Genomic DNA, 25,992 nt, shown 5'->3' on the forward strand with positions numbered 1-25,992 from the left:
GGATATTACAGTGAAAGAGTATGAGCACCGACATCTAGCAATGAGTGTGTGTGAACATGAATGTAATGTCGATGGGAAATACGTACTCCCCCAAGCTTAGGCTTTTGGCCTACGTTGGTCTATTGCCAGGGATAGCCTGGCGGATACCCGTAGGTGAAGCTGGGGTCATACTGCGATGCAGCGGCTATCGCCTCCTGAGCTGTAGCGTGGCGTCGAGCAGCATCCGCTCTCCTCTCGTACTCATCTGCCTCCTCTCTGGTAATAATATATCTTCCTTTTGTCTGAGAATCAAAGAAGGCAGGAGCAGGAAGAGTAATATGGACTACATGTTGTTTGTTAAAGACTAGTCGATACTGGAGAGGTGGTTCAGTCCTCTCAACAAACTGGTGGGAAACCATAGAATCAAAATCTAAATAAGTAGGGGCTAACTCCATATCACCCTCACGAATGTCTATCTCAAGAAAATTAGCTAAGCGGGTTGCATAAATTCCTCCAAAGAAATCTCCGTTATGTCTATTATGATGCAACCTACGAGCTACAATGGCTCCCATATGATAAGATTGGTCTCTTAACACAGCACTTCTGAGAATGTTGAGATTAGGGGCACACATGTGACATGCTTCATCCTTAGCATTTATGCATCTACCTATGAAGAGAGCAAAATAATGTATAGCAGGAAAGCGAACGCTCCCTATAGTGGCTTGTGTTATATCTCTAGATTTCCCCACAGTTATTCTAGCAAGAAAGTCTCTATATTCAGATTTAGGGGGATCCCTGACACTACCCCAAGATGGAAGTTTGCAAGTAAAAGTGAAATCCTCTAAGTCCATGGTATAAGATTTGTCATAAAGGTCAAACATGACTGAAGGATAATTACGCGAAGATGAAAACTCAAACCTCCTCACAAAGGAACTTGTGAGATCATGATACTGGGGGCATTTGTCAGCTTCAAAGTCCTCGAGACCGGCGTTGCGCAAATATGCGCTAAATTCTTCTTTGATTCCCACTTGATTCATAAAATTTTCCGAAGGCCATTCACAGGGCCTCACCGGAGCGTCTCTTGGTGGTTCCTCTTTAGCATCACGCATTGCAAGCCTGGGACCTTGCTTCCTTGAAGGACCACCTTGGAACATCTTCCTAAACATATTGTTTCCTCTGAAAAATTTCTGAAATTTTTAGTAACTTCAAATAAAAGTTAACCAACTTCAATAAAATTGATAGCAACAACTCCCACAAGTGCCTAGAGCCTATATCAAGCATTAGAACTACTTGGAACCATATAAATTTGACATGCAAGCTCAAGAACATGGTCACCTATGCAGCATAAATTTGCAATGAATAAAGCACTAGAACAAAAACTAAATGGACCAATGGAGGAGTCACATACCAAGGAACAATCTCCCCAAGCAGTTCTGCAAGAGGTGCTTTGAGCAAGGAGATCAAAAATCACAGCAACAGGGGCTGGAACTCGTGCTTGAGTTGGTTTTTCGTGTTTGTGTGAGGCAGAGGAAGAAGATGGGTGCAGGGATAAGTGGAGGAGGGCCACCGTGGGCCAACGAGGCAGGGGGCGCGCCCAGGGGGTAGGGCGCGCCCTCCACCCTCATGGCCAGGTGGCAGCTCCCCCGCGGTAATTTTTGCACAGTAAATCCTCAAATATTCTGAAAAAATCATATTAAATTGGCATGGCATTCTGAGAACTTTTATTTTCGGGATATTTTTATATTGCACGGATAAGTCAGGAAACAGACAGAAAAAATACTATTTTACTTTATTTCTACTAAATAACAGAAAATATAAAGGGGGTACAGAAGGTTGTGCTTCTAGTTTCATCCATCTCGTGATCATCAAAATGAACCCACTAACAAGGTTGATCAAGTCTTGTTAACGAACTCATTCCGAATAACACGGAACCGGAGAAATTTCGAATAACACTAAGTTACCTCAACGGGGATATGAAAATCCCCAACAATAAGAATATCATACTTTTTCTTGACAGTAGGGAGAGGAAATTCAAAACCTCCAAATATAATCGATGGAATTTTTCCAATAGAGTTGATACTATAAACTTGAGGTTGTTTCCTCGGAAAGTGTACCGTGTGCTCGTTACCATTAACATGAAAAGTGGCATTGCCTTTGTTGCAATCAATAACAGCCCCTGCAGTATTAAGGAAAGGTCTTCCAAGAATAATAGACATAGTATCATCCTCGGGAATATCAAGAATAACAAAGTATGTTAAAATAGTAACGTTTGCAACTACAACAGGCACATCCTCACAAATACCGACAGGTATAGCAGTTGATTAATCAGTCATTTGCAAAGATATTTCAGTAGGTGTCAACTTATTCAAGTCAAGTCTACGATATAAAGAGAGAGGCATAACACTAACACCGGCTCCAAGATCACATAAAGCAGTTTTAACATAATTTCTCTTAATGGAGCATGGTATAGTAGGTACTCCTGGATCTCCAAGTTTCTTTGGTATTCCACCCTTAAAAGTATAATTAGCAAGCATGGTGGAAATTTCAGCTTCCGATATCTTTCTTTTATTAGTAATGATGTCCTTCATATATTTAGCATAAGGATTTGTTTTGAGCACATCAGTTAATCGCATACGCAAAAAGATGGGTCTAATCATTTCAGCAAAGCGCTCAAAATCCTGATCATCCTTTTTCTTGGATGGTTTCGGAGGAAAAGGCATGGGTTTCTGAACCCATGGTTCCCTTTCTTTACCATGTTTCCTAGCAACGAAGTCTCTTTTATCATAACGTTGATTCCTTGATTGTGGGTTATCAAGATCAACATCAGGTTCAACTTCTACATCATTATCATTACTAGGTTGAGCATCATCATGAACATCATCATTAATATTTTCACTAGGTTCATGTTCATTCCCAGATTGTGTTTCAGCTTCAGACATAGAGATATCATTTGGATTCTTAGGTGGCTCAGCAATAGGTTCACTAGAAGTTTGCAAAGTCCTATCATTTTTATTTTTCTTCCTTTTAGAAGAACTGGGTACATCAATATTATTTCTCTGAGAATCTTGCTCGATTCTCTTAGGGTGGCCTTCAGGATACAAAGGTTCCTGAGTCATTCTACCAGTTCTAGTAGCCACTCTAACAGCATAATCATTTTTCTTACTATTCATTTCATCAAGCACTTCTTTTTTAGCTTTATGTACTTGTTCTACTTGAGTGGTAACCATAGAAGCATGTTTGCTAACAAGTTTAAATTCACCTCTAATATTAGCCATATAATCACCCAAGCGTTTAATCATAAATGTATTTTGTTTTAATTGTCTACCAAAATAAGCATTAAAGTCATCTTGCTTAAACATAAAGTCATCAAACTCATCCAGGCACTGACTAGCAATTTTAGTAGGAGGGACTTCAGCTTTATCATATCTATAGAGAGAATTTACCTTTACTACCTGTGTCGGGATATCGGGATCAGGAGGTTCTTCAGTAAATAAGGAATTGAGATCATATATTTCTTTAATAGGCGGTAAATTAAGACCGTGTATTTCTTCAATAGGAGGTAAATTCTTAACATCTTCAGCTTTAATACCTTTTTCTTTCATAGATTTCTTTGCCTCTTGCATATCTTCGGGGCTGAGAAATAGAACACCTCTCTTCTTCGGAGTTGGTTTAGGAATAGGCTCAATAATTGGCTCAGGAGCTGGCTCGGGAGTTGGCTCAGGAGGTGCCCAATTATTTTCATTTGTCAACATATTATTCAATAGAATTTCAGCTTCATCCGGTGTTCTTTCCCTGAAAAGAGAACCAGCACAACTATCCAGGTAATCTCTGGAAGCATCAGTTAGTCCATTATAAAAGATATCAAGTATTTCAGGTTTCTTAAGAGGATGATCAGGCAAAGGATTAAGTAACTATAGAAGCCTCCCCCAAGCTTGTGGGAGACTCTCTTTTTCAATTTGCACAAAGTTGTATATTTCCCTCAAAGCAGCCTGTTTCTTATGAGCAGGGAAATATTTAGCAGAGATGTAATAAATCATAGGACTACACACACAACCAGGATCAAGAGAATTAAACCATATCTTAGCATCACCCTTTAATGAGAACGGAAATATTTTGAGTATATAAAGGTAGCGTGATCTCTCATCATTAGTAAACAGGGCAGCTATATCATTTAACTTAGTAAGATGTTCCACAACAGTTTCAGATTCATAGCCATAGAAAGGATCAGATTCAACCAAAGTAATTATATCTGGATCAACAGAAAATTCATAATAATCCTTATCAGGAACACAGATAGGTGAAGTAGCAAAAGCAGTGTCGGGTTTCATTCTATCTCTAAGAGATTCTTTACTCCATTTAACTAGCAGCCTCTTAAGTTCGTATCTATCCTGACAAGCAAAAATAGCTGCAGAAGATTCCGCATCAAAAAGATAACCCTCAGGAATAGCAGGCATATTCTCATCATCACTCTCATCATCGTATTCAGATTCAATAATTTCTCTTTCTCTAGACTTAGAAATCTGTTCATCAAGAAATTCACCAAGGGGCACAACAGTATCAAGCAAAGAAGTAGTTTCATCATAAGTATCATGCATAGCAGAAGTGGCATCATCAATAACATGCGACATATCAGAACGAATAGCAGAAGCAGGTTTAGGTGTCGCTAGCTTACTCATAACAGAAGGAGAATCTAGTGCAGAGCTAGATGGCAGTTCCTTACCTCCCCTCGTAGTTAAGGGATAAATTGTTGTCTTAGCGTCTTTCAAGTTCTTCATAGTGTCCAGCAGATATAAATCCCAAGTGACTCAAAGAATAGATCTATGCTCCCCGGCAACGGCGCCAGAAAAAGGTCTTGATAACCCACAAGTATAGGGGATCGCAATAGTTTTCGAGGGTAGAGTATTCAACCCAAATTTATTGATTCGACACAAGGGGAGCCAAAGAATATTCTCAAGTATTAGCAGCTGACTTGTCAATTCAACCACACCTGGAAACTTAGTATCTGCAGCAAAGTGTTTAGTAGCAAAGTAATATGATAGTGGTAGTAACAGTAACAAAAGTAAAGACAACAAAAGTAATGTTTTTGGTATTTTGTAGTGACTGTAATAGTAGCAACAGAAAAGTAAATAAGCGAGAACCAATATATGGAAAACTCGTAGGCACCGGATTGGTGATGGATAATTATGCCGGATGCGGTTCGTCATGTAACAGTTATAACATAGGGTGACACAGAACTAGCTCCAATTCATCAATGTAATGTAGGCATGTATCCCGTATATAGTCATACGTGCTTATGGAAAAGAACTTGCATGACATCTTTTGTCCTACCCTCCCGTGGCAGCGGGGTCCTATTGGAAACTAAGGGATATTAAGGCCTCCTTTTAATAGAGAACCGGAACAAAGCATTAGCACGTAGTGAATACATGAACTCCTCAAACTATGATCATCACCGGGAGTGGTCCCGATTATTGTCACTTCGGGGTTGTCGGATCATAACACATAGTAGGTGACTATAGACTTGCAATATAGGATCAAGAACTCACATATATTCATGAAAACATAATAGGTTCAGATCTGAAATCGTGGCACTCGGGCCCTAGTGACAAGCATTAAGCATAACAAAGTCATAGCAACATCAATCTTAGAACATAGTGGATACTAGGGATGAAACCCTAACAAAACTAACTCGATTACATGATAAATCTCATCCAACCCATCACCGTCCAGCAAGCCTACGATGGAATTACTCACGCACGGCGGTGAGCATCATGAAATTGGTGATGGAGGATGGTTGATGATGACGACGGCGACGAATCCCCCTCTCCGGAGCCCCGAATGGACTCCAGATCAGCCCTCCCGAGAGAGATTAGGGCTTGGCGGCAGCTCCGTATCTCTCTGATTTTTTTTCTCCCTGAAAGCCAATATATGGAGTTGGAGTTGGCGTCGGAGGGCTTCCAGGGGGCCCACGAGGTAGGGGGGCGCGCCCAGGAGGGGGGCGCGCCCCCACCCTCATGGACAGGGTGTGGGCCCCCTAGTCTTCATCTTTGGCGAGGATTTTTTATTATTTATTCTAAGATATTCCGTGGAGTTTCAGGTCATTCCGAGAACTTATGTTTTCTGCACATGAAACAACATCATGGCAATTCTGCTGAAAACAGCGTCAGTCCGAGTTAGTTCCATTCAAATAATACAAGTTAGAGTCCAAAACAAGGGCAAAAATGTTTGGAAAAGTAGATACGACGGAGACGTACCAGGCGCTTGCGCGTTTGCCAGGAGGAGCGGGCAGTGGTCGGAGCAAGCTGTGGATGCCACCATGAGAGTGTGCGAGGGGAAGAGTGGCTCCCAGTCGGTGTTGCAGAAGAACTTGTCGATGCTAACTAGGGTGGGGCTCCGCCGCTCGTTTCTCCAGGTAAACCTCTGATTCTTGCATTTGATCTCGCATAGGCCCGCGGTATCAATCGCCGAACTAAACCTACCCATAATGCGCCTATTTAGGTTTAGGTTGTTTTTGTCGTGTGCCTCGTAGATGATGTTGAAGTCGCCATTGATGAGCCATAGCTAGCACAACGGCGGCGCGGTGGCAGTGAGCTCTTCAAGGAAGTCGTCCTTGCACGCGTCATTGGTGGGACCGTACACGGTTGTTAGCCAGAAGCGGGCGTTTGTGCACCGCACGATGACTTTGGCGGTGATCGCGCAGCTGCCGACGGCGTGCGTGGACATGTCTACGGCACTGCTATCCCAAAGAATGGCTGCTCCCCTACGCATTCTAATCGCAGGCAATAACATGCATCCATCTAATCTGCTACCCCCTATTTGCCTGACGAGTTCCGGCGACCAAGTGTTGATCTTTGTTTCCTGATGCAGAGTAATAGGGGTCGATGAGTGTCGACCACTTCGCTGATGGTCGAATGCCTCGCCGGCGAGGTGAGGCCTCAGACGTTCCAGCTCACAATTGCACAAGAAGAACTACTCATGGATGAACGCGCAATTTCTCTGGAGGCATGACTTTACTTCGAAAAAGAACAAAGCACAGTACACCGCCTTACAAGCCATGGCACGCCAGCAACCACCAGTAGCACCAAAGATATGCTGACGACGAACTAAACCTCTAATTCTATGACTAAACATTAACATGGATCCTAACTCAATCTGACGCATGGCCAGACGCCACCGGAGAGACGAGTCGGTGAAGAGAGGCACTCTATGCTGCTGCACCGCCCACGTCGTCCGGGCCAGCGAGGGTAGCCATGGCGCCCAGCACCTCCACGTTCAGGCGAGTGATCTTGGCAATGTCGGTGATGTCTTCCTCGGACAGGGGCTCATCGAAGTGTCGCACTAGCACCTCGGCCGCCTGGGCGGTCATCCGCTCCTTTGGCCCCAGCACCCCGAGCCCCTGGACGAGCGACAGGGTGGCGCTCTGCTCCACAGGGACGGAGGATGGGTTTGCCGTCTGGCGAGCGCTCTGACGAAGCGGGATGGAGGAGGCCCTGGACTTTGGCAGCGCAGCGGAGTGGCAAGGTGGAGCAGGTGGGTTGGCGATGACGGGAGGCGTAGGCTCGCGAAAGGGGCAGTGCGGGGTCGGCGGGGTGGTGCCCATGTGGAGCTCCTGAACTTGCTGCACCACCGCACCCAGTTGCATCGTGGTGGCCACCCTCGGGCGGGGCACGCGGCATGCTGCACTGGCCAGGTCAGGCAACATGCACTAGGAGGGGGGCCATCTGTCAGTGACGGCGGCGGGGCTTACTGACCGTTGATAGCGCGAGCATCGAAGGATAGTGGTGCCGCTAGCGTGTCGTCGATGGAGGCCTCCAGCTGCATCTACATGTTGTCTACCCGGGGCGGCCGCGCGATCATGTCTGTAGTGGAGCTGAAGAACTCTGCCACCTAGTCCTTCTCTGGAGGCGCCAAGCGCAGCTTAGCGGGTGGCAGCTGGGGGGCGGAGGGGGCGGCTGGGACGGTAGGTGGCAGAGAGGGAACGACGGGATGGCACGGATGCCCGAGTCGTGGCTCTTGCTGTAGCGGCGGCTGGTAAGCATCCGGTTGTTGTGCCATGCATTGGAGGGTGGGGCCTTGTCGCTGTTGTTGCTGTGGCGCACCGTGTCTCGAGTGCCGTGGCCCCACCCCAGTAAGGCGTCCCTCTAGGAGCGCCGGCCGCCGTGGTCTCCATCGCGGTCATCGCGGTCACGTCACCCACCTCCCAGCTGCAGGCCCTGGCAGCCGGTGGAGGACACCATTGGGGGGTTGCGGCGCCCTGACCGTCCTCGACATGCATGACCCAGGTCCTAGGGTAGATTGCAGGGAATGGCGTGTCGTCGTCGAAGCCGGATGAGGGAAGGCCGCTCTGGCGCGACTGGGAGGAGCGGGGAGACGGCGGAGTCCAGTCCTCCACCCGGTCGACATGCAGCTGCAGCTCACGCTTCTTGACGGCTGGGGGCGGTGCAGCTTGGCGGCTTGGGGGAGAGAAGCCGAGCATGGCCTGGATGCGCCCAGCACCACGCGCGGCATGCCAGATGGCGCACTTTGTGTGGATGAAGGCGACATCCGGGACCCACACCCAGTACTCGAACGTCCTGGTGTGGCCGCATTCATGGGTGCAGCTGTCCAGGCGGTCGACGATGCACTTGTCGCCGATGACCTCCGTCGCACCCTCAAGGGACCACATCTGCATTGGCATCCGCTTGATGATGACGCGCACGTGGAGCTTGAGGTCGTCGGGCACGTCGTGGTCGTCCTCCTGCCATCTCTTGATAGAGAACGCCACGTCACCGACCATGATGGAGCCGAGGCGCACGGCATTCACCTTGTGCCCCGGCAGCTCAAAGTGGACGAAGAAGTCCTCGGGGACGTGGCTGGTGACGCACAGCAGATGAGGAGGGGTGTGCAGCTGCTCCTCGATGGCGCAACCCATGGCCATGGGGATGGCGGCGTGGTGCTCCGCCGTCGTGTTGAGCAGGACGGTGTGCTTGCGCAGCAGGAACTCCTGGTGCTCCATGGTCGACGTGGTGATGATGACCTTGTGGCTGGCTCGTGGGTGGCGGGAGGGTTTGGTGTGGTATGCCCGGCGATCCATGGCAGGTGCGGGCGGCGATGGCGTCGGAGCGGGCATGGGGAAGCGCAGTCTCTCCTTCACCGGGCCACGCTGCTGCAACGGACCCGGTCTCTCCATCACCCTGCCCCCCTCTCTTGTTTCTTGGATTATTGGGGCACTCCCGGCATAATGGCTAGACAGCTTGTAGATGATGCAGTGCAGGGGATCCCGGCAGTCTATGCGCTAGTGGAGCGGGCAAAGGCACCAAAAACAAAGGCCTGTGAAGCGCCTTAAAAAGGCGTCACGGCCGCTCAAGCCATTGATGGAGGAGCGCCGACCAGAGCCTTGATGCGGCTTGAAGCTATGTCGGTATTTCCCCAAAGAGGAAGGGATGATGCGGCACAACAACGGTAGGTATTTCCCTTAGTGATGAGACCAAGGTTATCGAACCAGTAGGAGAACCAAGCAACACTACGTAAACAACACCTGCACACAAATAACAAATACTCGCAACCCGACATATTAAAGGGGTTGCCAATCCCTTTCGGGCAACGGCGCCAGAAATTGGCAAACAGACGTGAGAGAGTTATAAATTTTGATAGATCGGACGCCAAATAAAATAAATTGCAGCAATGTATTTTTAGTTTAATAGATCTAAAAATAAAAGCAAATAAAAATAAAACGCAAAGGAAAATATATTAAAGAAGAGACCCGGGGGCCGTAGGTTTCACTAGTGGCTTCTCTCGAGAAAAAATAGCAAATGGTGGGTGACAAATTACTGTTGGGCAATTGATAGAACTTCAAATAATCATGACGATATCCATGCAATGATCATTATATAGGCGTCACGTCCAAGATTAGTAGACCGATTCTTACCTGATCTACTACTATTACTCCACACATCGACCGCTATCCAGCATGCATCTAGCGTATTAAGTTCATGGAGAAACGAAATAATGCAATAAGAACGATGACATGATGTAGACAAGATCTATTTATGTAGAAATAAACCCCACCGTTTTATCCTTAGTAGCAACGATACATACGTGTCGGTTCCTTTTCTGTCACTGGGATCAAGCATCGTAAGATCAATCCCACTACAAAGCACCTCTTCCCATTGCAAGATAAATAGATTAAGTTGGCAAAAAAAACAAATATCAGAGAAGAAATATGAGGCTATAAGTAATCATGCATATAAGACATCAAAGAAGACTCAAATAACTTTCATGGATAAAAAGATAGATCTGATCATAAACTCAAAGTTCATCGGATCCCAACAAACACACCGTAAAAAAGAGTTACATCATATGGATGTGACGCCCCGATTCAATCGTACACTAATCATACACGCAAATGTGTACGATCAAGATCAAGGACTCACGGGAAGATATCACAACACAACTCTAGACACAAATCAAAATAATACAAGCTTTACATTACAAGCCAGGGGCCTCGAGGGCTCGAATACAAGCTCGATACACAAGAGTCAGCGGAAGCAACAATATCTGAGTACAGACATAAGTTAAAAAAGTTCTGCCTTAAGAAGGCTAGCACAAAAGCAACACGATCGAAGAGGCAAGGCCTCCTGCCTGGGACCTCCTGACTACTCCTAGTCTTCGGCGGCCTTCATGTAGTAGTATTCGTCGGCGGTGGCATCTGGCTCCAAGGATCCACCATCTGGTTGCATCAACCAGAAAGAAGAAGGAAGGGGGAAAAGGGGAGCAAAGCAACCGTGAGTACTCATCCAAAGTACTCGCAAGCATTAGATCTATACTAAGTATGCACTGGTATCAAATGGAAGGTTTGTATCTGTGGACTGAACTGCAGAATGCCAGAATAGAGGGGGAGGACCTAGCCTATCGAAGACTAGCATCTTCACGCAGCTCCGAGCATCTTGCAGCATGTAGAAGAGTAAAGAATAGCAGTTTATAATTAACAAGCATGTTGTAACATTAATGCCCAGAGATCCTTCCTCGACTCCCTGCGAGAAAGCAATCCCGGAGCCATATACCCATCACATATCAAGTATCCATTTCTAGTTGTATAAGATCAGGATACAAGTATGAACGTCCATTACCGAGGACACGGTATTCGAATAAAGATCTTCCCTGCAGGGGTGCACCACGTTACCCAACACGCTTGATCACTCTGGTCGGACACACCTTTCTGGGGTCAATGCCCGCCCTCGGAAAATCAACACGTCACAGCCTGACCTAGGCTCAGCAGAGAGGTCGCCGTCGGTCTACATCCTACGCACTCCGGGGTCTTGGGCCCATCGCCCGCAGCACTCCGGGTCGTTGCGAGCAGGGTGGATACTAGCACCGCCTCGGATGGCCAGCACGATCCGACCGTGCCGCACTGCTGAACTAGACGTCTGACAAAGCTTCGGCTGATACTGCGACGTCGAGGCCCATAACTATTCTCACGTGGTGGTTAGTGCGTAAAGGCCAAAGGCCAACTCAGAACAAATACCCAAACCTGTTAGTGCATTATTAAAAGGAGTGACGCTGTCGGGACAAGTCCGGAGCTATCACCCCCTCCCGGGTGATACCGCTAAACAGCCAGCCGCCACTGTCACATCGCACGGGTGCTCTCCGGGCCCGCCCGGCTTTCACAACGGTCTCCAGTAAAGTCAAGGTAACTGTGTGTCCAGACATCAAGGGGAAAACCCGAGGAATCACCCCCGGTGGATTCCACTCAATGTAATCATCAAGGTGAACGTAAGAGGGACCGCCCTCGAGGTTCACACTTGAGGTGTTGAACGACGGAGCCGTATCGGGAATGATGAAAGAGGAAATCACTCTCGATGACCACGACCGAATAGCTAGACTACAGAATTGTCATCAAGAGTGCGTTATGAGGGATCACCCTCGGCACTCGATAGTAGCTCTGCAGAGTCGAGCAACTAAAGGGGCGTGATGTGATATGAGGTGTCGGGCTCTGGTCGTCGATCACGTCGATCGAGGCGTCAATGATGAAGCAGGGGCAACAAGGACAAGTGGGGGTCACTGGTGGATCACTAACCAACCTATACTAAGCAGTTTAGGATAAGCAGGTAAGGTACAATGAGTAGGTTACAAAAAGCAGGTTATGCATCAGAATAGGAGCAATCAATAACAGTAGCAAAATCTAATGCAAGCATGAGAGTATAGAATGGGCGATATCGAGATGATCAAAGGGGGGGCTTGCCTGGTTGCTCAGACAAGAAGAAGGGGTCGTCGTCGACGTAGTCGATCACAGCGGCAGTCTCGGGGTCTACAGGAGAGAAGAGGGGGAAGAAACAGTAAATAGATAGCAAGCAAGAGCATAGCAGGACAACAGGCAGAGCTAGACGTGTTCTAACACGATGCTACACGTTACCGGCGAAGGGGGATAACATCCGGGAAAGATTTCCTGGTCCCGGACGTCTGTCAGACAGATGAACCGGAGGGGAAAGTTTGCAGGTTTGTTATGCTAAAGACGCGTGGCCGACGAATGGACCGCGTATCTGGATTCGTCTCGAAATTCTGAGCAACTTTCATGTATAAAACCTTTTCATCCGCGTTACGGATTAATTTATATGATTTTCCAAATGTTTAAACAATATTCTAAAATTATTATTAATTCGGAATAAAAGGTGAAATTGCTATGTGCACCTGGCAGAGTGTACACAACAGGGCCACTAGAGGCTGACAGTGGGTCCAGGGGGTCCCAGTTGACTCAGTCAACAATGTAGTCAACAGTCAACAGTTTGACTGTTGACTGGTCAAAACTGTAGATTTGGCCTAGGTGTCATTCACACATATCTTGCATTTTCTTTTTAAGTGGATATTTAGAGGGGGGTCCACCTGTCATTTGCACTATACCCAACCACTGATTAGACTAACAAGTAGGAGTACTAATTAGCTAACGGGAAGCCGGCCGGCCACCACACACACAGAATACACACACGCACACACAGTTCTGTTTTCTGCTAACGAAAGATAGCATTTTGTGATTTTCATAGGATTTATTCCATGCATCAAATGGATTTGGTCCAGTGGACACATTTAAACATTGTCAAGTGTACTTTCTACTAATATTATTTTTAGCCTTGTTTACAGTTGTTTAACCAAAGTTTAGGGGTTGTTTAGGGGGTTACTCAATGTAAAAACTAAAAAGCTAGCTAGTAGCTACAGTTGCTATCATCAGTTAGCATCAGTAGCAGTAGACGAGTAGCAAGCGGCAGCAGCAGTGGGCAACCAGAAGCAGTAGCCGCTGGTAGCAGCAGGCACGCACGCCGGCGCGTGCGCACGCGCAAGGCACGACCAGCGCGGGGAGCAGCCAGTAGCGCCGGGCGTGCAGGGGAGCGCGCGTGCTCGTAATTGGAGGCGCGGGCGGACGAGCAGGGCTGTGGCCCGGGCGTAGTAGGGGATCCGGGCGAGCGCGTTCCGGCGCGAGTGCGAGATGACAGCGACGGCGCCGTGCGTGTGCGGGCCAGGGGAGCGCGAGCGCGTACAGGGGAGGAACGGGCGCGCGGAGCTTCGGGCGAGTCGGTCGCAGCATCCTACGGCGTCAAATCGAAGAGGAGAAGGGGAGTTTGGACGTGGTGCTCACCTAGGAGCACACGGCGGCTCGGCGGGAGGTTTAGGAGCAGCAGGCGGTCGAAGTGGAGGAAGCCCGCCGTCGTAGTAGAGGAGGCAGACGGCGCGGTGGCGTTCCGAGGTGGTAGGGGTCGGGGCGGTGCTGCGGGGCCGTCCCGGTCCGATCTCGTCTACGAGGAGGAGGAAGGCGTCCGCGATGGAGCTATCGGACAGCTCGGAACGGAGAGGGGAGGCTAGTGGCTGCGTCCATGGCGACGGCGAGCCCTCGGGACGGCGTCGGGGCGAGGTGGCGTCGGCGTCGAGGCGCCGCGGATGGAGCGGATCTGGCGAGAGGGGGGGGGGGGGGGGGGGGGGGGGGGGGGGAGGAGGAACCGAGGAGGAGAGGGGGAAGTGGAGCGGGGAGACGAGGGGACCGAGGGGAAGGCGGCCTTATCCCCTCCCCGTCAGCGTCGGCGAGACGGTCGGGGGCAACCATGCCCCTGTTGCGACCGCGCCAGGGGAACAGGAAGGGAGGGGCGACCGTGGGGGTTTGCTGGGTTTGCTGGGCCTGTCCAGTGGCCAAGGCCCAGTGGAATTAGTGGGGCTCTTTTCTTTCTCATTTACTTTTACCCTTTTTGTTGTTTTGTTTTGATTTTTAATCCATTAGAGTTTTATAAAACATAGAATTTGTTCCTAAATTAGTATTTCTATTTATACCACTGCCACAACAGGTTTGAGGTTTAAACAAAATAGTTTAGCGTTTTTATAAATTTTAAAAGCATTTAACTTATTATTTTTGCCAATTATTATTTAGTTTAGTGCAATCAATCACTTTATAAAAATGTTGGGTCACCTCTGTAATTAGATATGGAATATTTTCCACACTTTGAACATTTTATTTTGCGTGTTTGAGAAATTTGAATCTTGGACTTTTATTTTAAATTTGAATTTGGATTGTGACTTGGATCAACCGAGGATTAGCAACAGTAATGTGATGACATGGCACCATTAACAAGGGTTTACTGTAGCTTAATTATCCGGGCATCACAATGGATCTCCAAGAGACCATTATATTGAGAATCAAACAAGAGAGAGGAAGCCATCTAGCTACTAACTACGGACCCATAGGTCTACAAAGAACTACTCACGCATCATCGGAGAGGCACCAGTGGACATGATGAACCCCTCTGTGATGGTGTCTAGATTGGATCTGGTGGTTCTGGAACTTGCAGCGGCTGGAATTGATTGTTGTCGACAACCCTAGGGTTTCCGGAATATTGGGGTATTTATAGAGCAAAGAGGCGGTTCATGGGGCACCCGAGGTGGGCACAACCCACCTAGGCACACCTAGGCCTCCAGGTGCTTTTCCGGCCCACTAGATGTCTTCTGGTCAAAAAAATCCTCAAAAAGTTTCGTTGCGTTTGGACTTTGTTTGGTTTTGATTTCCAGGCACTTGGCACTTGGCGCTATGTCAATAGGTTAGTACAAAAAAATGATATAAAATGACTATAAAATGATTTAAAAACATCCAAGAATGATAATATAACAACATGGAACAATCAAAAATTGTAGATACGTTGGAGACGTATCAGCATCCCCAAGCTTAATTCTTGCTCGTCCTCGAGTCGGTAAATGATAAAAACAGAACTTTTGATGTGGAATGCTGCCTAACATGTCATCTCATATTCTTTTCTTTATAGCATGGACATTTGGACTTTTATATGGTTAAAGCAATAGTCTAGTTTTGACATGATAACTTAAATACTCAAGCATATCAACAAGCAACCATGTCTTTCAAAATATCAACGCTAAAAAAAGCTATCCCTAGCCCATCATGCTCAATCATTGATCCATTCATGAAACACACTCGCATATTAGCTACACCCAATACTCAAGTACGATCACAGTGCCCCCTAGTTGGTGCTTTATATGAGAAGATGACTCAAATTAAAAATAAAAATTGCATAAAGTAAAAGAAAAGCCCTCCGCAGAGGGAAGTAGGGATTTGTAGAGGTGCCAGAGCTCAAAGCGGAAAACTTAGAGATAAAAACATTTTGGGAGGTGTGCCTTTCCCACCAACGAAAATGACTTAGAGTTCCCAACACTTACCATGCTAGATATATCATAGGCGGTTCCCAAACATAAAATAAACTTTATTCCTTTTTCCACCATATTTTCACTTTCCATGGCTAACCGTATCCACGGGTGCCCTCCATACCAACACTTTCCAAAGAATTGATTATTTGACAACATAAAGTAAATTCATTTTTTATTTTGGGACTGGGCATCCCTAATACCTTTGCCTTAATTACTCTCATGCAATGACAAGTGAATAAACACTCATCGTGAGAATAACACATCTAGCATGGAAAATATTAGCCACCCCTCACCACCTCGCGAGCGGTACAAACACACAAAAGAGAAGTTTATTTTGAAAATTAGAGATGGAAGATACAAATTTGCTTAGAACGGAAAAAGAATACCCCATATAGGTAGGTATAGTGGACTCATGTGGAAAAACTGGTTTAAAGGTTTTTGGATGCGCAAGTAGTGATCATACTTAGTGCAAAATGAAGGCTAGCAAAAGATTGAGAAGTGACCAACCAAGAAACGAATAATCTCATAAGCGAGAATTAAGCATAATTAAGACTGAATAATGCACCACAAGTAGGATGTAATTTCATTGCATGACTATTGACTTTCGTGCTTGCATAGGAAATCACAAACTTTAACACCAATATTCTTACTAAAGCACAATGACTCATCAACATGACTCACTTATCACATCATCATATCTCAGAACTATTACAAGGAATCAAGTTCATTTTGTTCAATGATCTTCATGAAAGTTTTTATTATATCCTTCTTGGATATGTATCACTTTGGGACTAATTTTCATATGTTGCTTTTGATAAGCTCAAACAAATATAAGTGAAGATCATGAGCATACTATTTCTTTCTCTCAAATTAATTTAAGTGAATCAAGAGAGAATTTCTTAAAAAAATTACTAACTCTCAAACAAATCTAAGCGAAGCAAGAGAGCATTTCTTCAAAAATACGAAAGCACACCATGCTCAAAAAGATATAAGTGAAGCACTAGAGCAATGCCATAGCTCATAAAGATTTAAGTGAGGCATATAGAGCAATTCTAACAAGTCATGGCATAATTTTGGCTCTCTCAAATAAGTGTGTCCAGCAAGGATTCATGACTCAAAAAGCAAAATAAAACAAGCAAATACTCATATCATACAAGACGCTCCAAGCAAAACTCATAGTATGTGACGAATAAAAATATAGCTTCGAGTAAAATACTGATGGTCGTTAGAAGAAAGAGGGGATGCCACTTGGGGCATCCACAAGCTTACTTGCTTGCTTCTCTTTGGATAATAGCTTGGGATGCCATGGGCATCCCCAAGCTTTGGCTGTTCTTACTCCTTATTCCTTCATCCATCGTAAAATCACCCAAAACTTGAAAACTTCAATCACACAAAACTCCAACAAAACCTTTGTGAGATCCGTTAGTATAAAAAAGCAAATCACTACTATAAGTACTGTAGCAAACCAATTCATATTTCATTTTTGCATTATATATACTGTATTTCAACTTTTCTATGGCAAAAACTCATCAAAGAAAACCATAGAATCATCAAAACAAGCACACAACACAAACAAAACATAATCTTTAGAAACAAAATAGTTTGTAGCTATCTGAATATTTCGAATACTTCTGAACTCAAAAAATTCTAAAACAATTAGGTCCACGTGACCAATTTGTATATTAATCTTCTAGAAAAAGAGTCAACTCAAAAGCGCTCTTCTGTTAAAAATGATAATTATTTTCGTGAGCGCAAAAGTTTCTATTTTTCAGCAAGATCAAATCTACTATCACCCAACATGATCCTTAAGGCTTTTCTTGGCACAAACACTAACTAAAACACAAAAAACACAATCATAACAGTAGCATAATTGTGCAAACACTCAGGAACAGAAAGCAAAAAGCAAAAATAAACTTTATTCATTGGGTTGCCTCCCAACAAGCGCTATTGTTTGATGCCCTTAGCTAGGCATAAAGCAAGGAGCTAAGTTTTGTCATCATTCTCCTTAATTTCCTTGGGGGTGTTTTTGTCATGAGGTTTTGTAAAGACAACATAAAACATATTATCCATAGAAACTTTAGCACTATTAATTTCCCCATCATCATAACCCCTTTGATTTCCGGCAACAATCCAAGAATAATGTTGATTAACATTATTGAAAACTTGTTGGCTTATATCTAAAAAGGGGACTTCCTTTTTGAGATTCTCATCAAAGATTTTATTATCCCCAAGACAATGCCTTAGCGCATAATCACTATTGTAAAGAATTTCATCTATCACGGGTTTTTCATGATTCATACCGTAAAAATCAAAGATTTCCCTAGCTTCCTGTATTATGTAGTCAAATTCATTCATAAGGACAAGAGTGGCCAACTTTTTAGCCTTTGATTCTTTATAACGGGAAGCTCAAAAAACAATTTGTGCAAAGTAGGATGAGTATGGATAAATTTACTTTCAAGTTTCAGAACTAGTGTTGAAATAGCATATGTATAATATCTAGTAGTTCTAAGTATAGGAGCATCATCAAGACTTAGATTTCCAACACAATTGAAAAATTCTTGAATACGTTCTTTTCCCATAACATTCCCTTGTCCCAAGAAAAAGTTTTAGCATCCAGATTGCCCGTATGTCCAATCTTAGGAGTTAGGCCATCATCTGTTGCTGACATACCAAAATAACTCATGCTTGCAAGCAAAGGATAGATTTGACAAGAAAACGACGAAAAAAGGCGAATAAAACGGCAAATTTTTATGAAGTGGGGGAGAGGAAAACAAGAGGCAAATGGCAAATAATGTAAATTGTGAGGAGATGAGATTTGTGATTAGGAACCTAGTATGTGTTGATAATGTCTCCTCGGAAACGGCGCCATAAATTCCTTTTGATGCGGCATGAAGCTACGTCGTTATTTTCCAAAGAGGAAGGGATGATGCAGCACAGCAGCGGTAGGTATTTCCCCCAATGATGAGACCAAGGTTATCGAACCAGTAGGAGAACCAAGCAACACTACGTAAACAACACCTACACACAAATAACAAATACTCGCAACCCGACATATTAAAGGGGATGTCAATCCCTTTCGAGCAACGGCACTAGAAATTGGCAAACGGACGTGAGAGAGTTGTAAATATTGATAGATAGAATGCCAAATAAAATAAATTGCAACAAGATATTTTTGTATTTTTAGTTTAATAGATCTGAAAATAAAAAGCAAATAAAAATAGATCGCAAAGGCAACTATATTAAAGAAGAGACCCGAGGGCCGTAGGTTTCACTAGTGGCTTCTCTCGAGAAAAAATAGCAAACGGTGGGTGAACAAATTACTGTTGGGTAATTGATAGAACTTCAAATAATCATGACGATATCCAGGCAATGATCATTATATAGGCATCATGTCTAAGATTAGTAGATCGACTCCTGCCTGCCTCTACTACTATTACTCCATACATCGACCAGTATCCAGCATGCATCTAGTGTATTAAGTTCATGGAGAAACGAAATAATGCAATAAGAACGATGATATGATGTAGACAAGATATATTTATGTAGAAATAGACCCCATCATTTTATCCTTAGTAACTTAGTAACAATGATACATACGTGTCGGTTCCCTTTTTGTCACTGGGATCAAGCACCATAAGATCGAACCCACTACAAAGCACCTCTTCCCATGGTGTCTAGATTGGATCTGGTGGTTCTGGAACTTGCGGTGGCTGGAACTGATTTTCGTTGACTCCCCTAGGGTTTTTGGAATATTGAGATATTTATAGAGCAAAGTGGCGGTTTAGGGGGCACCCAAGGTGGGCACAACCCACCTGTGCTCGCCTCGGAGCACCCCCTGGGTGCTTCTCCGATCCACTGGATGTCTTCTAGTGTAAAAAAATCCTCAAAAATTTCGCTGCATTTGGACTCCGTCTGTTATTGATTTCCTGCGATATAAAAACATGCAGAAAACAATAACGAGCACTTGGCACTGTCGATAGGTTAGTACTAAAAAATGATATAAAATGACTATAAAATGATTGTAAAGCATCCAATAATGATAATATAACATCATGGAAAAATTAAAACTTATAGATATGTTGGAGACGTATCAAGCGCCGGGGAGCGGAGGACGCAGGCCGGCCGATGGGTTCTTGAGGGCGCGCCACTCCTTCCGCGACTTGACTTTTGTCCATCCATCGTCGTCGCCAGAAGAGGAATGCTTTGACTTGGGGGAGGGTCTAACCATAATGGATTTTAGCATGGGCGCCCCGAAGGTGGGATCCACCGCACAGACCATTGGCGGAGGCGATGCAGCGGCGGCATGGGAGCACTTGCCCCGCAGCAGGATTCGCGGCGAGGCAGCGGCCAGTTGTAATGGCGATGGCACGGCCGGCAGGGAGTCAGGTACATGGGACAGATCAGAGGACTGAGCGAGATCTGAGATGGAGGCGCGCACTCCCCATCCCGATCTATCATTGGACGCGGATCACGAGGAGCGCGCTGAGCTGGGCGGGGAGGCTGAACGCATGGCGCCCTTTGGATGGCGCCGACGCCCGACGGGCGACGGCGGGGCTGGGTGGCCGCCGTGGCCGGAGTGGCCAGCTGCGCGTGGGGTGTGAGGTCCGGGGGAGGGCTCTCCCTGCAGAGCACTTACCACCCCTACAGGAAATTAACTTTGCCTTTTGACTACTAATCCTCATTAAATGGTCACTGTAGCTACAACAACAGAATGCATAACGAAAGACAACGGTGGCCGCCGTTCGGCTGGGACCTCGATACGGGGTGGGTCCACCATGCTAAGAGGGAGGGAGGAAAGCCACGGCGTGATGGCACTGAAGGGAGAACCCTAGTGGCGGGATGATACTTACTCTTACTCCCATCTGCACCTGCTTCTCACTATTGCTCATCCGCCGAGGCCGTGTAGCCACAACCATTCATATCCCCTTTTCACATTAATTACCCCTGATGTTGTTCTACAAATGTGACTAGAAATTGTCAATATCCCTTCCCCAATACAGAAATTCAGTGCAAATCAACTATTTCTTCACATAGCCAATTAGAAATACACCAAATCAGAGATGGATAAATATTGAGTACATACAAATCACCAGGAGAAGCCAAGAACAACGGGGTCATGTGATGTAACCTTTCATCAGACAGAGAAGCCAGGACATGTGGAAATGGCAGTGTTGTCGCCCCAACTGAGGAGGAGGGCGCCGAGGGCTCCCGAGCGGCGCATGGGAACAAGGAGGTTAGGTTGAGGAGCAGTCGGGTGGTGAGGAAGGTGGGCCAAACAAAGAGCGCGTGCATGAAGACGCTTTCTGTGGTACGCGCTGTAGTCGGGGGAGTGCTGCTCCAGGTTGAGGCATCAGCCATCGTGAGATTTGTCGATCAGGCGTTGCCGCTTCCAAACAAATGAGGCGCGACGGAGGAGGTAGACCAGAGGAGGTCGTGGAGCACGGGGTCAGGGGTGGAGCGGCGATGGAAGGAACAGATTGGGAGATGGCGGCGCCTACAGTTCCAACCCCAAGAGATAATGCGAGGCGGCTCTGGGTGCTCGATGGGTTGCGTGATTGTAGGGGACGTGGACCTGGTAGTTACAATATTTCTCTGCTGGTGGAGGTGAAGTACGGTCAGTGATTGGAAATTGCTGAGTGCACACCATAGAGCTATTGGATTAATGATGATTGTTAGATTGAGATTTGTGAGACTAATCGTGCGGTGCTGATCGGTTCATGCGGTGTCGTGGGCCTAATTGTTGGGTGCACGTAAGAAAGTTCTTGTTTGATTGTTTAATAATGGTGGACAAAAAGAGTACCAAGTTTCATACATTTGAACTTTAAATTTTTTTAAATACTGGCTTTTGAAAAATATATTAAATTTTCATAAATTTTAACTTCTGAAATTTTTAACTTTCAGAAAATTAAATTAGTTCTCGCATTGTATGATCCACTTTTTATATGGACAATAATAAGTCGGTGCATGCAAATTATGTCTGGCTTGTTTATTTGGGTCTTCCTAGAAAATAGGAAAGCCATTTTATTATATTATGTTGCGCTTGATCTCAAAATCACATTGACTAATATAGCCATAAGAGTCCAGCCGCCTTTTGCACTTGAAGATGCACACTACAATTATAGTTTGATCCTATTCAATGGAACTGGTCTATTGCCTCTTTTTCTATACCAAAGAACCTCTCCGGTGCGACATCCGGATGTGCGTACGAGTCATTGTGTTATTTTGGTATTATATTTATTCGATGATTTTGGAAAACTAAATGTGGTACTAAATTAGTGAATAATTCGATCATACAGAAAAGGACATGCAAATCATGAAATAAATGAGAAATTTTGTGAAAAATGCACTAGCAAAGTAGCACAATGACTCTTATCGGCTCCACCAATGCCGACGGTAATGGTATCCATACGGATATCTGCTTAGAATTCATTTCATAAAACTCAATTAATAATTGTTTCTCCAACAGGCCTTGAGAATGAAAGGTTTCTTCGATAAATGTCGTGAGTGGATTCAAACATTCATTTCTAGACGTAGCGTGGCTGTTAAAGTCAATGATGACATAGGACACTACTTCCGAATGAAAAAGGTGTTGGGGAACGTAGCAGAAATTCAAAATTTTCCTACGTGTCACCAAGATCTATCTATGGAGAGACCAGCAACGAGTAGAAAGAGAGTGCATCTACATACCCTTGTAGATCGCTAAGCAGAAGCGTTCAAGTGAACGGGGATGATGGAGTCGTACTCGTCGTGATTCAAATCACCGATGATCAAGTGCCGAACGCACGGCACCTCCGCGTTCAACACACGTACAGCCCGGTGACGTCTCCCAAGCCTTGATCCAGCAAGGAGAGAGAGAGAGGTTGAAGAAGACTCCATCCAGCAGCAGCACAACGGCGTGGTGGTGGTGGAGGAGCGTGGCAATCCTGCAGGGCTTCGCCAAGCACCGCGGGAGAGGAGGAGTACTTGTGAGAGGGGGAGGGCTGCGCCAGAACTTCGTGTGTAGCTCCCATGCGCCTCCCCACTATATATAGGGGTGGAGGGGCTGGTTTCTTGCCCTCCAAGTCCATTGGGGCGTTGGCCAAGGTGGGAGGAAAGAAATCCCATCATTTCCTTCCCCACTGATTGTTATCCCCCCTTTTTAGGGATCTTGATCTTATCCCTTCGGGATATGATCTTATTCCTTCTAAGGGGGGATCTTGTTGCGCCTTGACCAGGGGTGTGGGGCCTTGCCCCCACTACCCACGTTCATGTGGGTCCCCCCATGCAGGTGGGCCCCACTCCGGAACCTTCTAGAACCTTCCCGGTACAATACCGAAAAATCCCGAACATTTTCCGGTGGCCAAAATAGGACTTCCCATATATAAATCTTTACCTCCAGACCATTCCGGAACTCCTCGTGACGTCCGGGATCTCATTGGGGACTCCGAACAATATTCGGTAACCACATACAAACTTCCTTTATAACCCTAGCGTCATCGAACCTTAAGTGTGTAGACCCTACGGGTTCGGGAGACATGTAGACATGACCGAGACGTTCTCCGGTCAATAACCAACAGCGGGATCTGGATACCCATGATGGCTCCCACATGTTCCACGATGATCTCATCAGATGAACCACGATGTCAAGGACTTAATCAATCCCGTATTCAATTCCCTTTGTCTATCGGTATGTTACTTGCCCGAGATTCGATCGTCGGTATCCAATACCTTGTTCAATCTCGTTACCGGCAAGTCACTTTACTCGTTCCATAACACATCATCCCGTGATCAACTCCTTGGTCACATTGCGCATATGATGATGTCCTACCGAGTGGGCCCAGAGATACCTCTCCGTTTACACGGAGTGACAAATCCCAGTCTCGATCCGCATAAAACAATAGATACTTTTGGAGATACCTGTAGTGCACCTTTATAGTCACCCAGTTACGTTGTGACATTTGATACACCCAAAGCACTCCTACGGTATCCAGGAGTTACACGCTCTCATGGTCGAAGGAAGAGATACTTGACATTGGCAAAGCTCTAGCAAATGAACTACACGATCTTTTGTGCTAGTCTTAGGATTGGGTCTTGTCCATCAAATCATTCTCCTAATGATGTGATCCCGTTATCAACGACATCCAATGTCCATAGCCAGGAAACCATGACTATCTGTTGATCACAACGAGCTAGTCAACTAGAGGCTCACTAGGGACATATTGTGGTCTATGTATTCACACGTGTATTACGATTTCCGGATAATACAGTTATAGCATGAATAAAAGACAATTATCATGAACAAGGAAATATAATAATAATACTTTTATTATTGCCTCTAGGGCATATTTCCAACAGTCTCCCACTTGCACTAGAGTCAATAATCTAGTTCACATCTCCATGTGATTAACACTCACAGGTCACATCGCCATGTGACTAACACCCAAGAGTTTACTAGAATCAGTAGTCTAGTTCACATCACTATGTGATTAATACTCAATGAGTTTTAGGTTTGATCATGTTGCTTGTGAGAGAGGTTTTAGTCAACGGGTCCGAACCTTTCAGATCCGTGTGTGTTTTACAAATCTCTATGTCATCTCCTAGATGTAGCTACCACGCTCTATTTGGAGCTAATCCAAATAACTGTTCTACTTGGAGCTATTCTAAATTGTTGCTCCATTATATGTATTCGGTATCTCTACTCAGAGCTATCCGGATAGGTGTCAAGCTTGCATCGACGTAACCCTTTACGACGAACTCTTTTACCACCTCCATAATCGAGAAAAATTCCTTAGTCCACTAATTTCTAAGGATAACTTTGACCGCTGTCCTGTGATCCATTCTTGGATCACTCTTGTACCCCTTGACTGACTCATGGCAAGGCACACTTCAGGTGCGGTACTCAGCATGGCATACTGTAGAGCCTACGTCTAAAGTATAGGGGACGACCTTCGTCCTTTCTCTCTTTTCTGCCGTGGTCGAGCTTTAAGTCCTAACTTCGTACCTTACAACTCAGGCAAGAACTCCTTCTTTGACTGGTCCATCTTGAACACCTTCAAGATCATGTCAAGGTATGTGCTCATTTGAATGTATTATTAAGCATTTTGATCTATCCTTATAGATCTTGATGCTCAATGTTCAAGTATCTTAATCCAGGCTTTCCATTGAAAAACACTTTCAAAATAACCCTATATGCTTTCCAGAAATTCTACGTCATTTCTGATCAACAATATGTCAACAACATATACTCATCAGAAATTCTATAGTGCTCCCACTCACTTCTTTGGAAATACAAGTTTCTCGTAAACTTTGTACAAACCCAAAATCTTTGATCATCATCAAAGCACACATTCCAACTCCGAGATGCTCACTCCAGTCCTTAGAAGGATTGCTGGAGCTTTGCATACTTATTAGCATCTTTTGGGATTGACAAAACCTTCCGGTTGTATCACATACAACCTTTCCTCAAGTATAACATCGAGGAAACAATGTTTTGACATCCTATCTGCAAGATTTCATCAATCATGCAGTAACTGCTAATCCAATTCCAACAGACTCTTAGCATCCCTACGAGTGAGAAAACCTCATCGTAATCAACTCCTTGAACTTGTCGGAAAATATCTTAACGACAAGTCGAGCTTTCTTAATGGTAATTCTTACCATCATTGTCTGTCTTCCTTTTAAAATCCATCCGTACCCAATGGCCTTACGACCATCAAGTATTTCTTCCAAAGTCATGGATCCGTTCTCGGATTTTATGGCCTCGAGCCATTTATCGGAATCCGGGCCCACCATTGCTTCTCCATAGCTCGTAGGTTCATTGTTGTCCAGCAACATGACTTCCAAGACAGGATTACGTACCACTCTGATGTAGTACGTATCCTTGTCATCCCACGAGGTTTGGTAGTGACTTGATCCGAAGTTTCATGATCAATATCATAAGCTTCCACTTCAATTGGTGTAGGTGCCACAGGAACAACTCCCTGTGCCCTGTCACACACTAGTTGAAGAGACGGTTCAATAACCTCATCAAGTCTCCACCATCCTCCCACTCAATTCTTTTGAGAGAAACTTTTCCTCGAGAAAGGACCCGATTCTAGAAACAATCCATATTGCTTTCGGATCTGAATTAGGAGGTATACCCAACTGTTTTGGGTTTCCTATGAAGATGCATTTTATCCGCTTCGGGTTCGAGCTTATCAACCTGAAACTTTTTCATATAAGCGTCGCAGCCCCAAACTTTTAAGAAACGACAACTTAGGTTTCTCTAAACCATAATTCATACGGTGTCATCTCATCGGAATTACGTGGTGCCCTATTTAAAGTGAATGTGGTTGTCTCTAATGCCTAACCCATGAACGATAGTGGTAA

The 25,992-nt window shown here is 45.3% G+C and overlaps 1 long non-coding RNA gene across 1 annotated transcript; it reads right to left on the reverse strand.

Moving 5' to 3' along the window:
- Positions 1-10,395: 10,395 nt before the first annotated feature.
- On the reverse strand, positions 10,396-14,039 carry LOC123116503 (uncharacterized). The gene is made up of 2 exons (XR_006457093.1): positions 13,583-14,039; positions 10,396-10,684 (listed from the first exon to the last, which is right to left on the reverse strand). It is a non-coding gene; the product is annotated as an uncharacterized lncRNA (long non-coding RNA).
- Positions 14,040-25,992: the final 11,953 nt, after the last annotated feature.

Source organism: Triticum aestivum, chromosome 5B (genome assembly GCF_018294505.1).
Source record: "Triticum aestivum cultivar Chinese Spring chromosome 5B, IWGSC CS RefSeq v2.1, whole genome shotgun sequence".
Classification (NCBI taxonomy): domain Eukaryota; kingdom Viridiplantae; phylum Streptophyta; class Magnoliopsida; order Poales; family Poaceae; genus Triticum; species Triticum aestivum.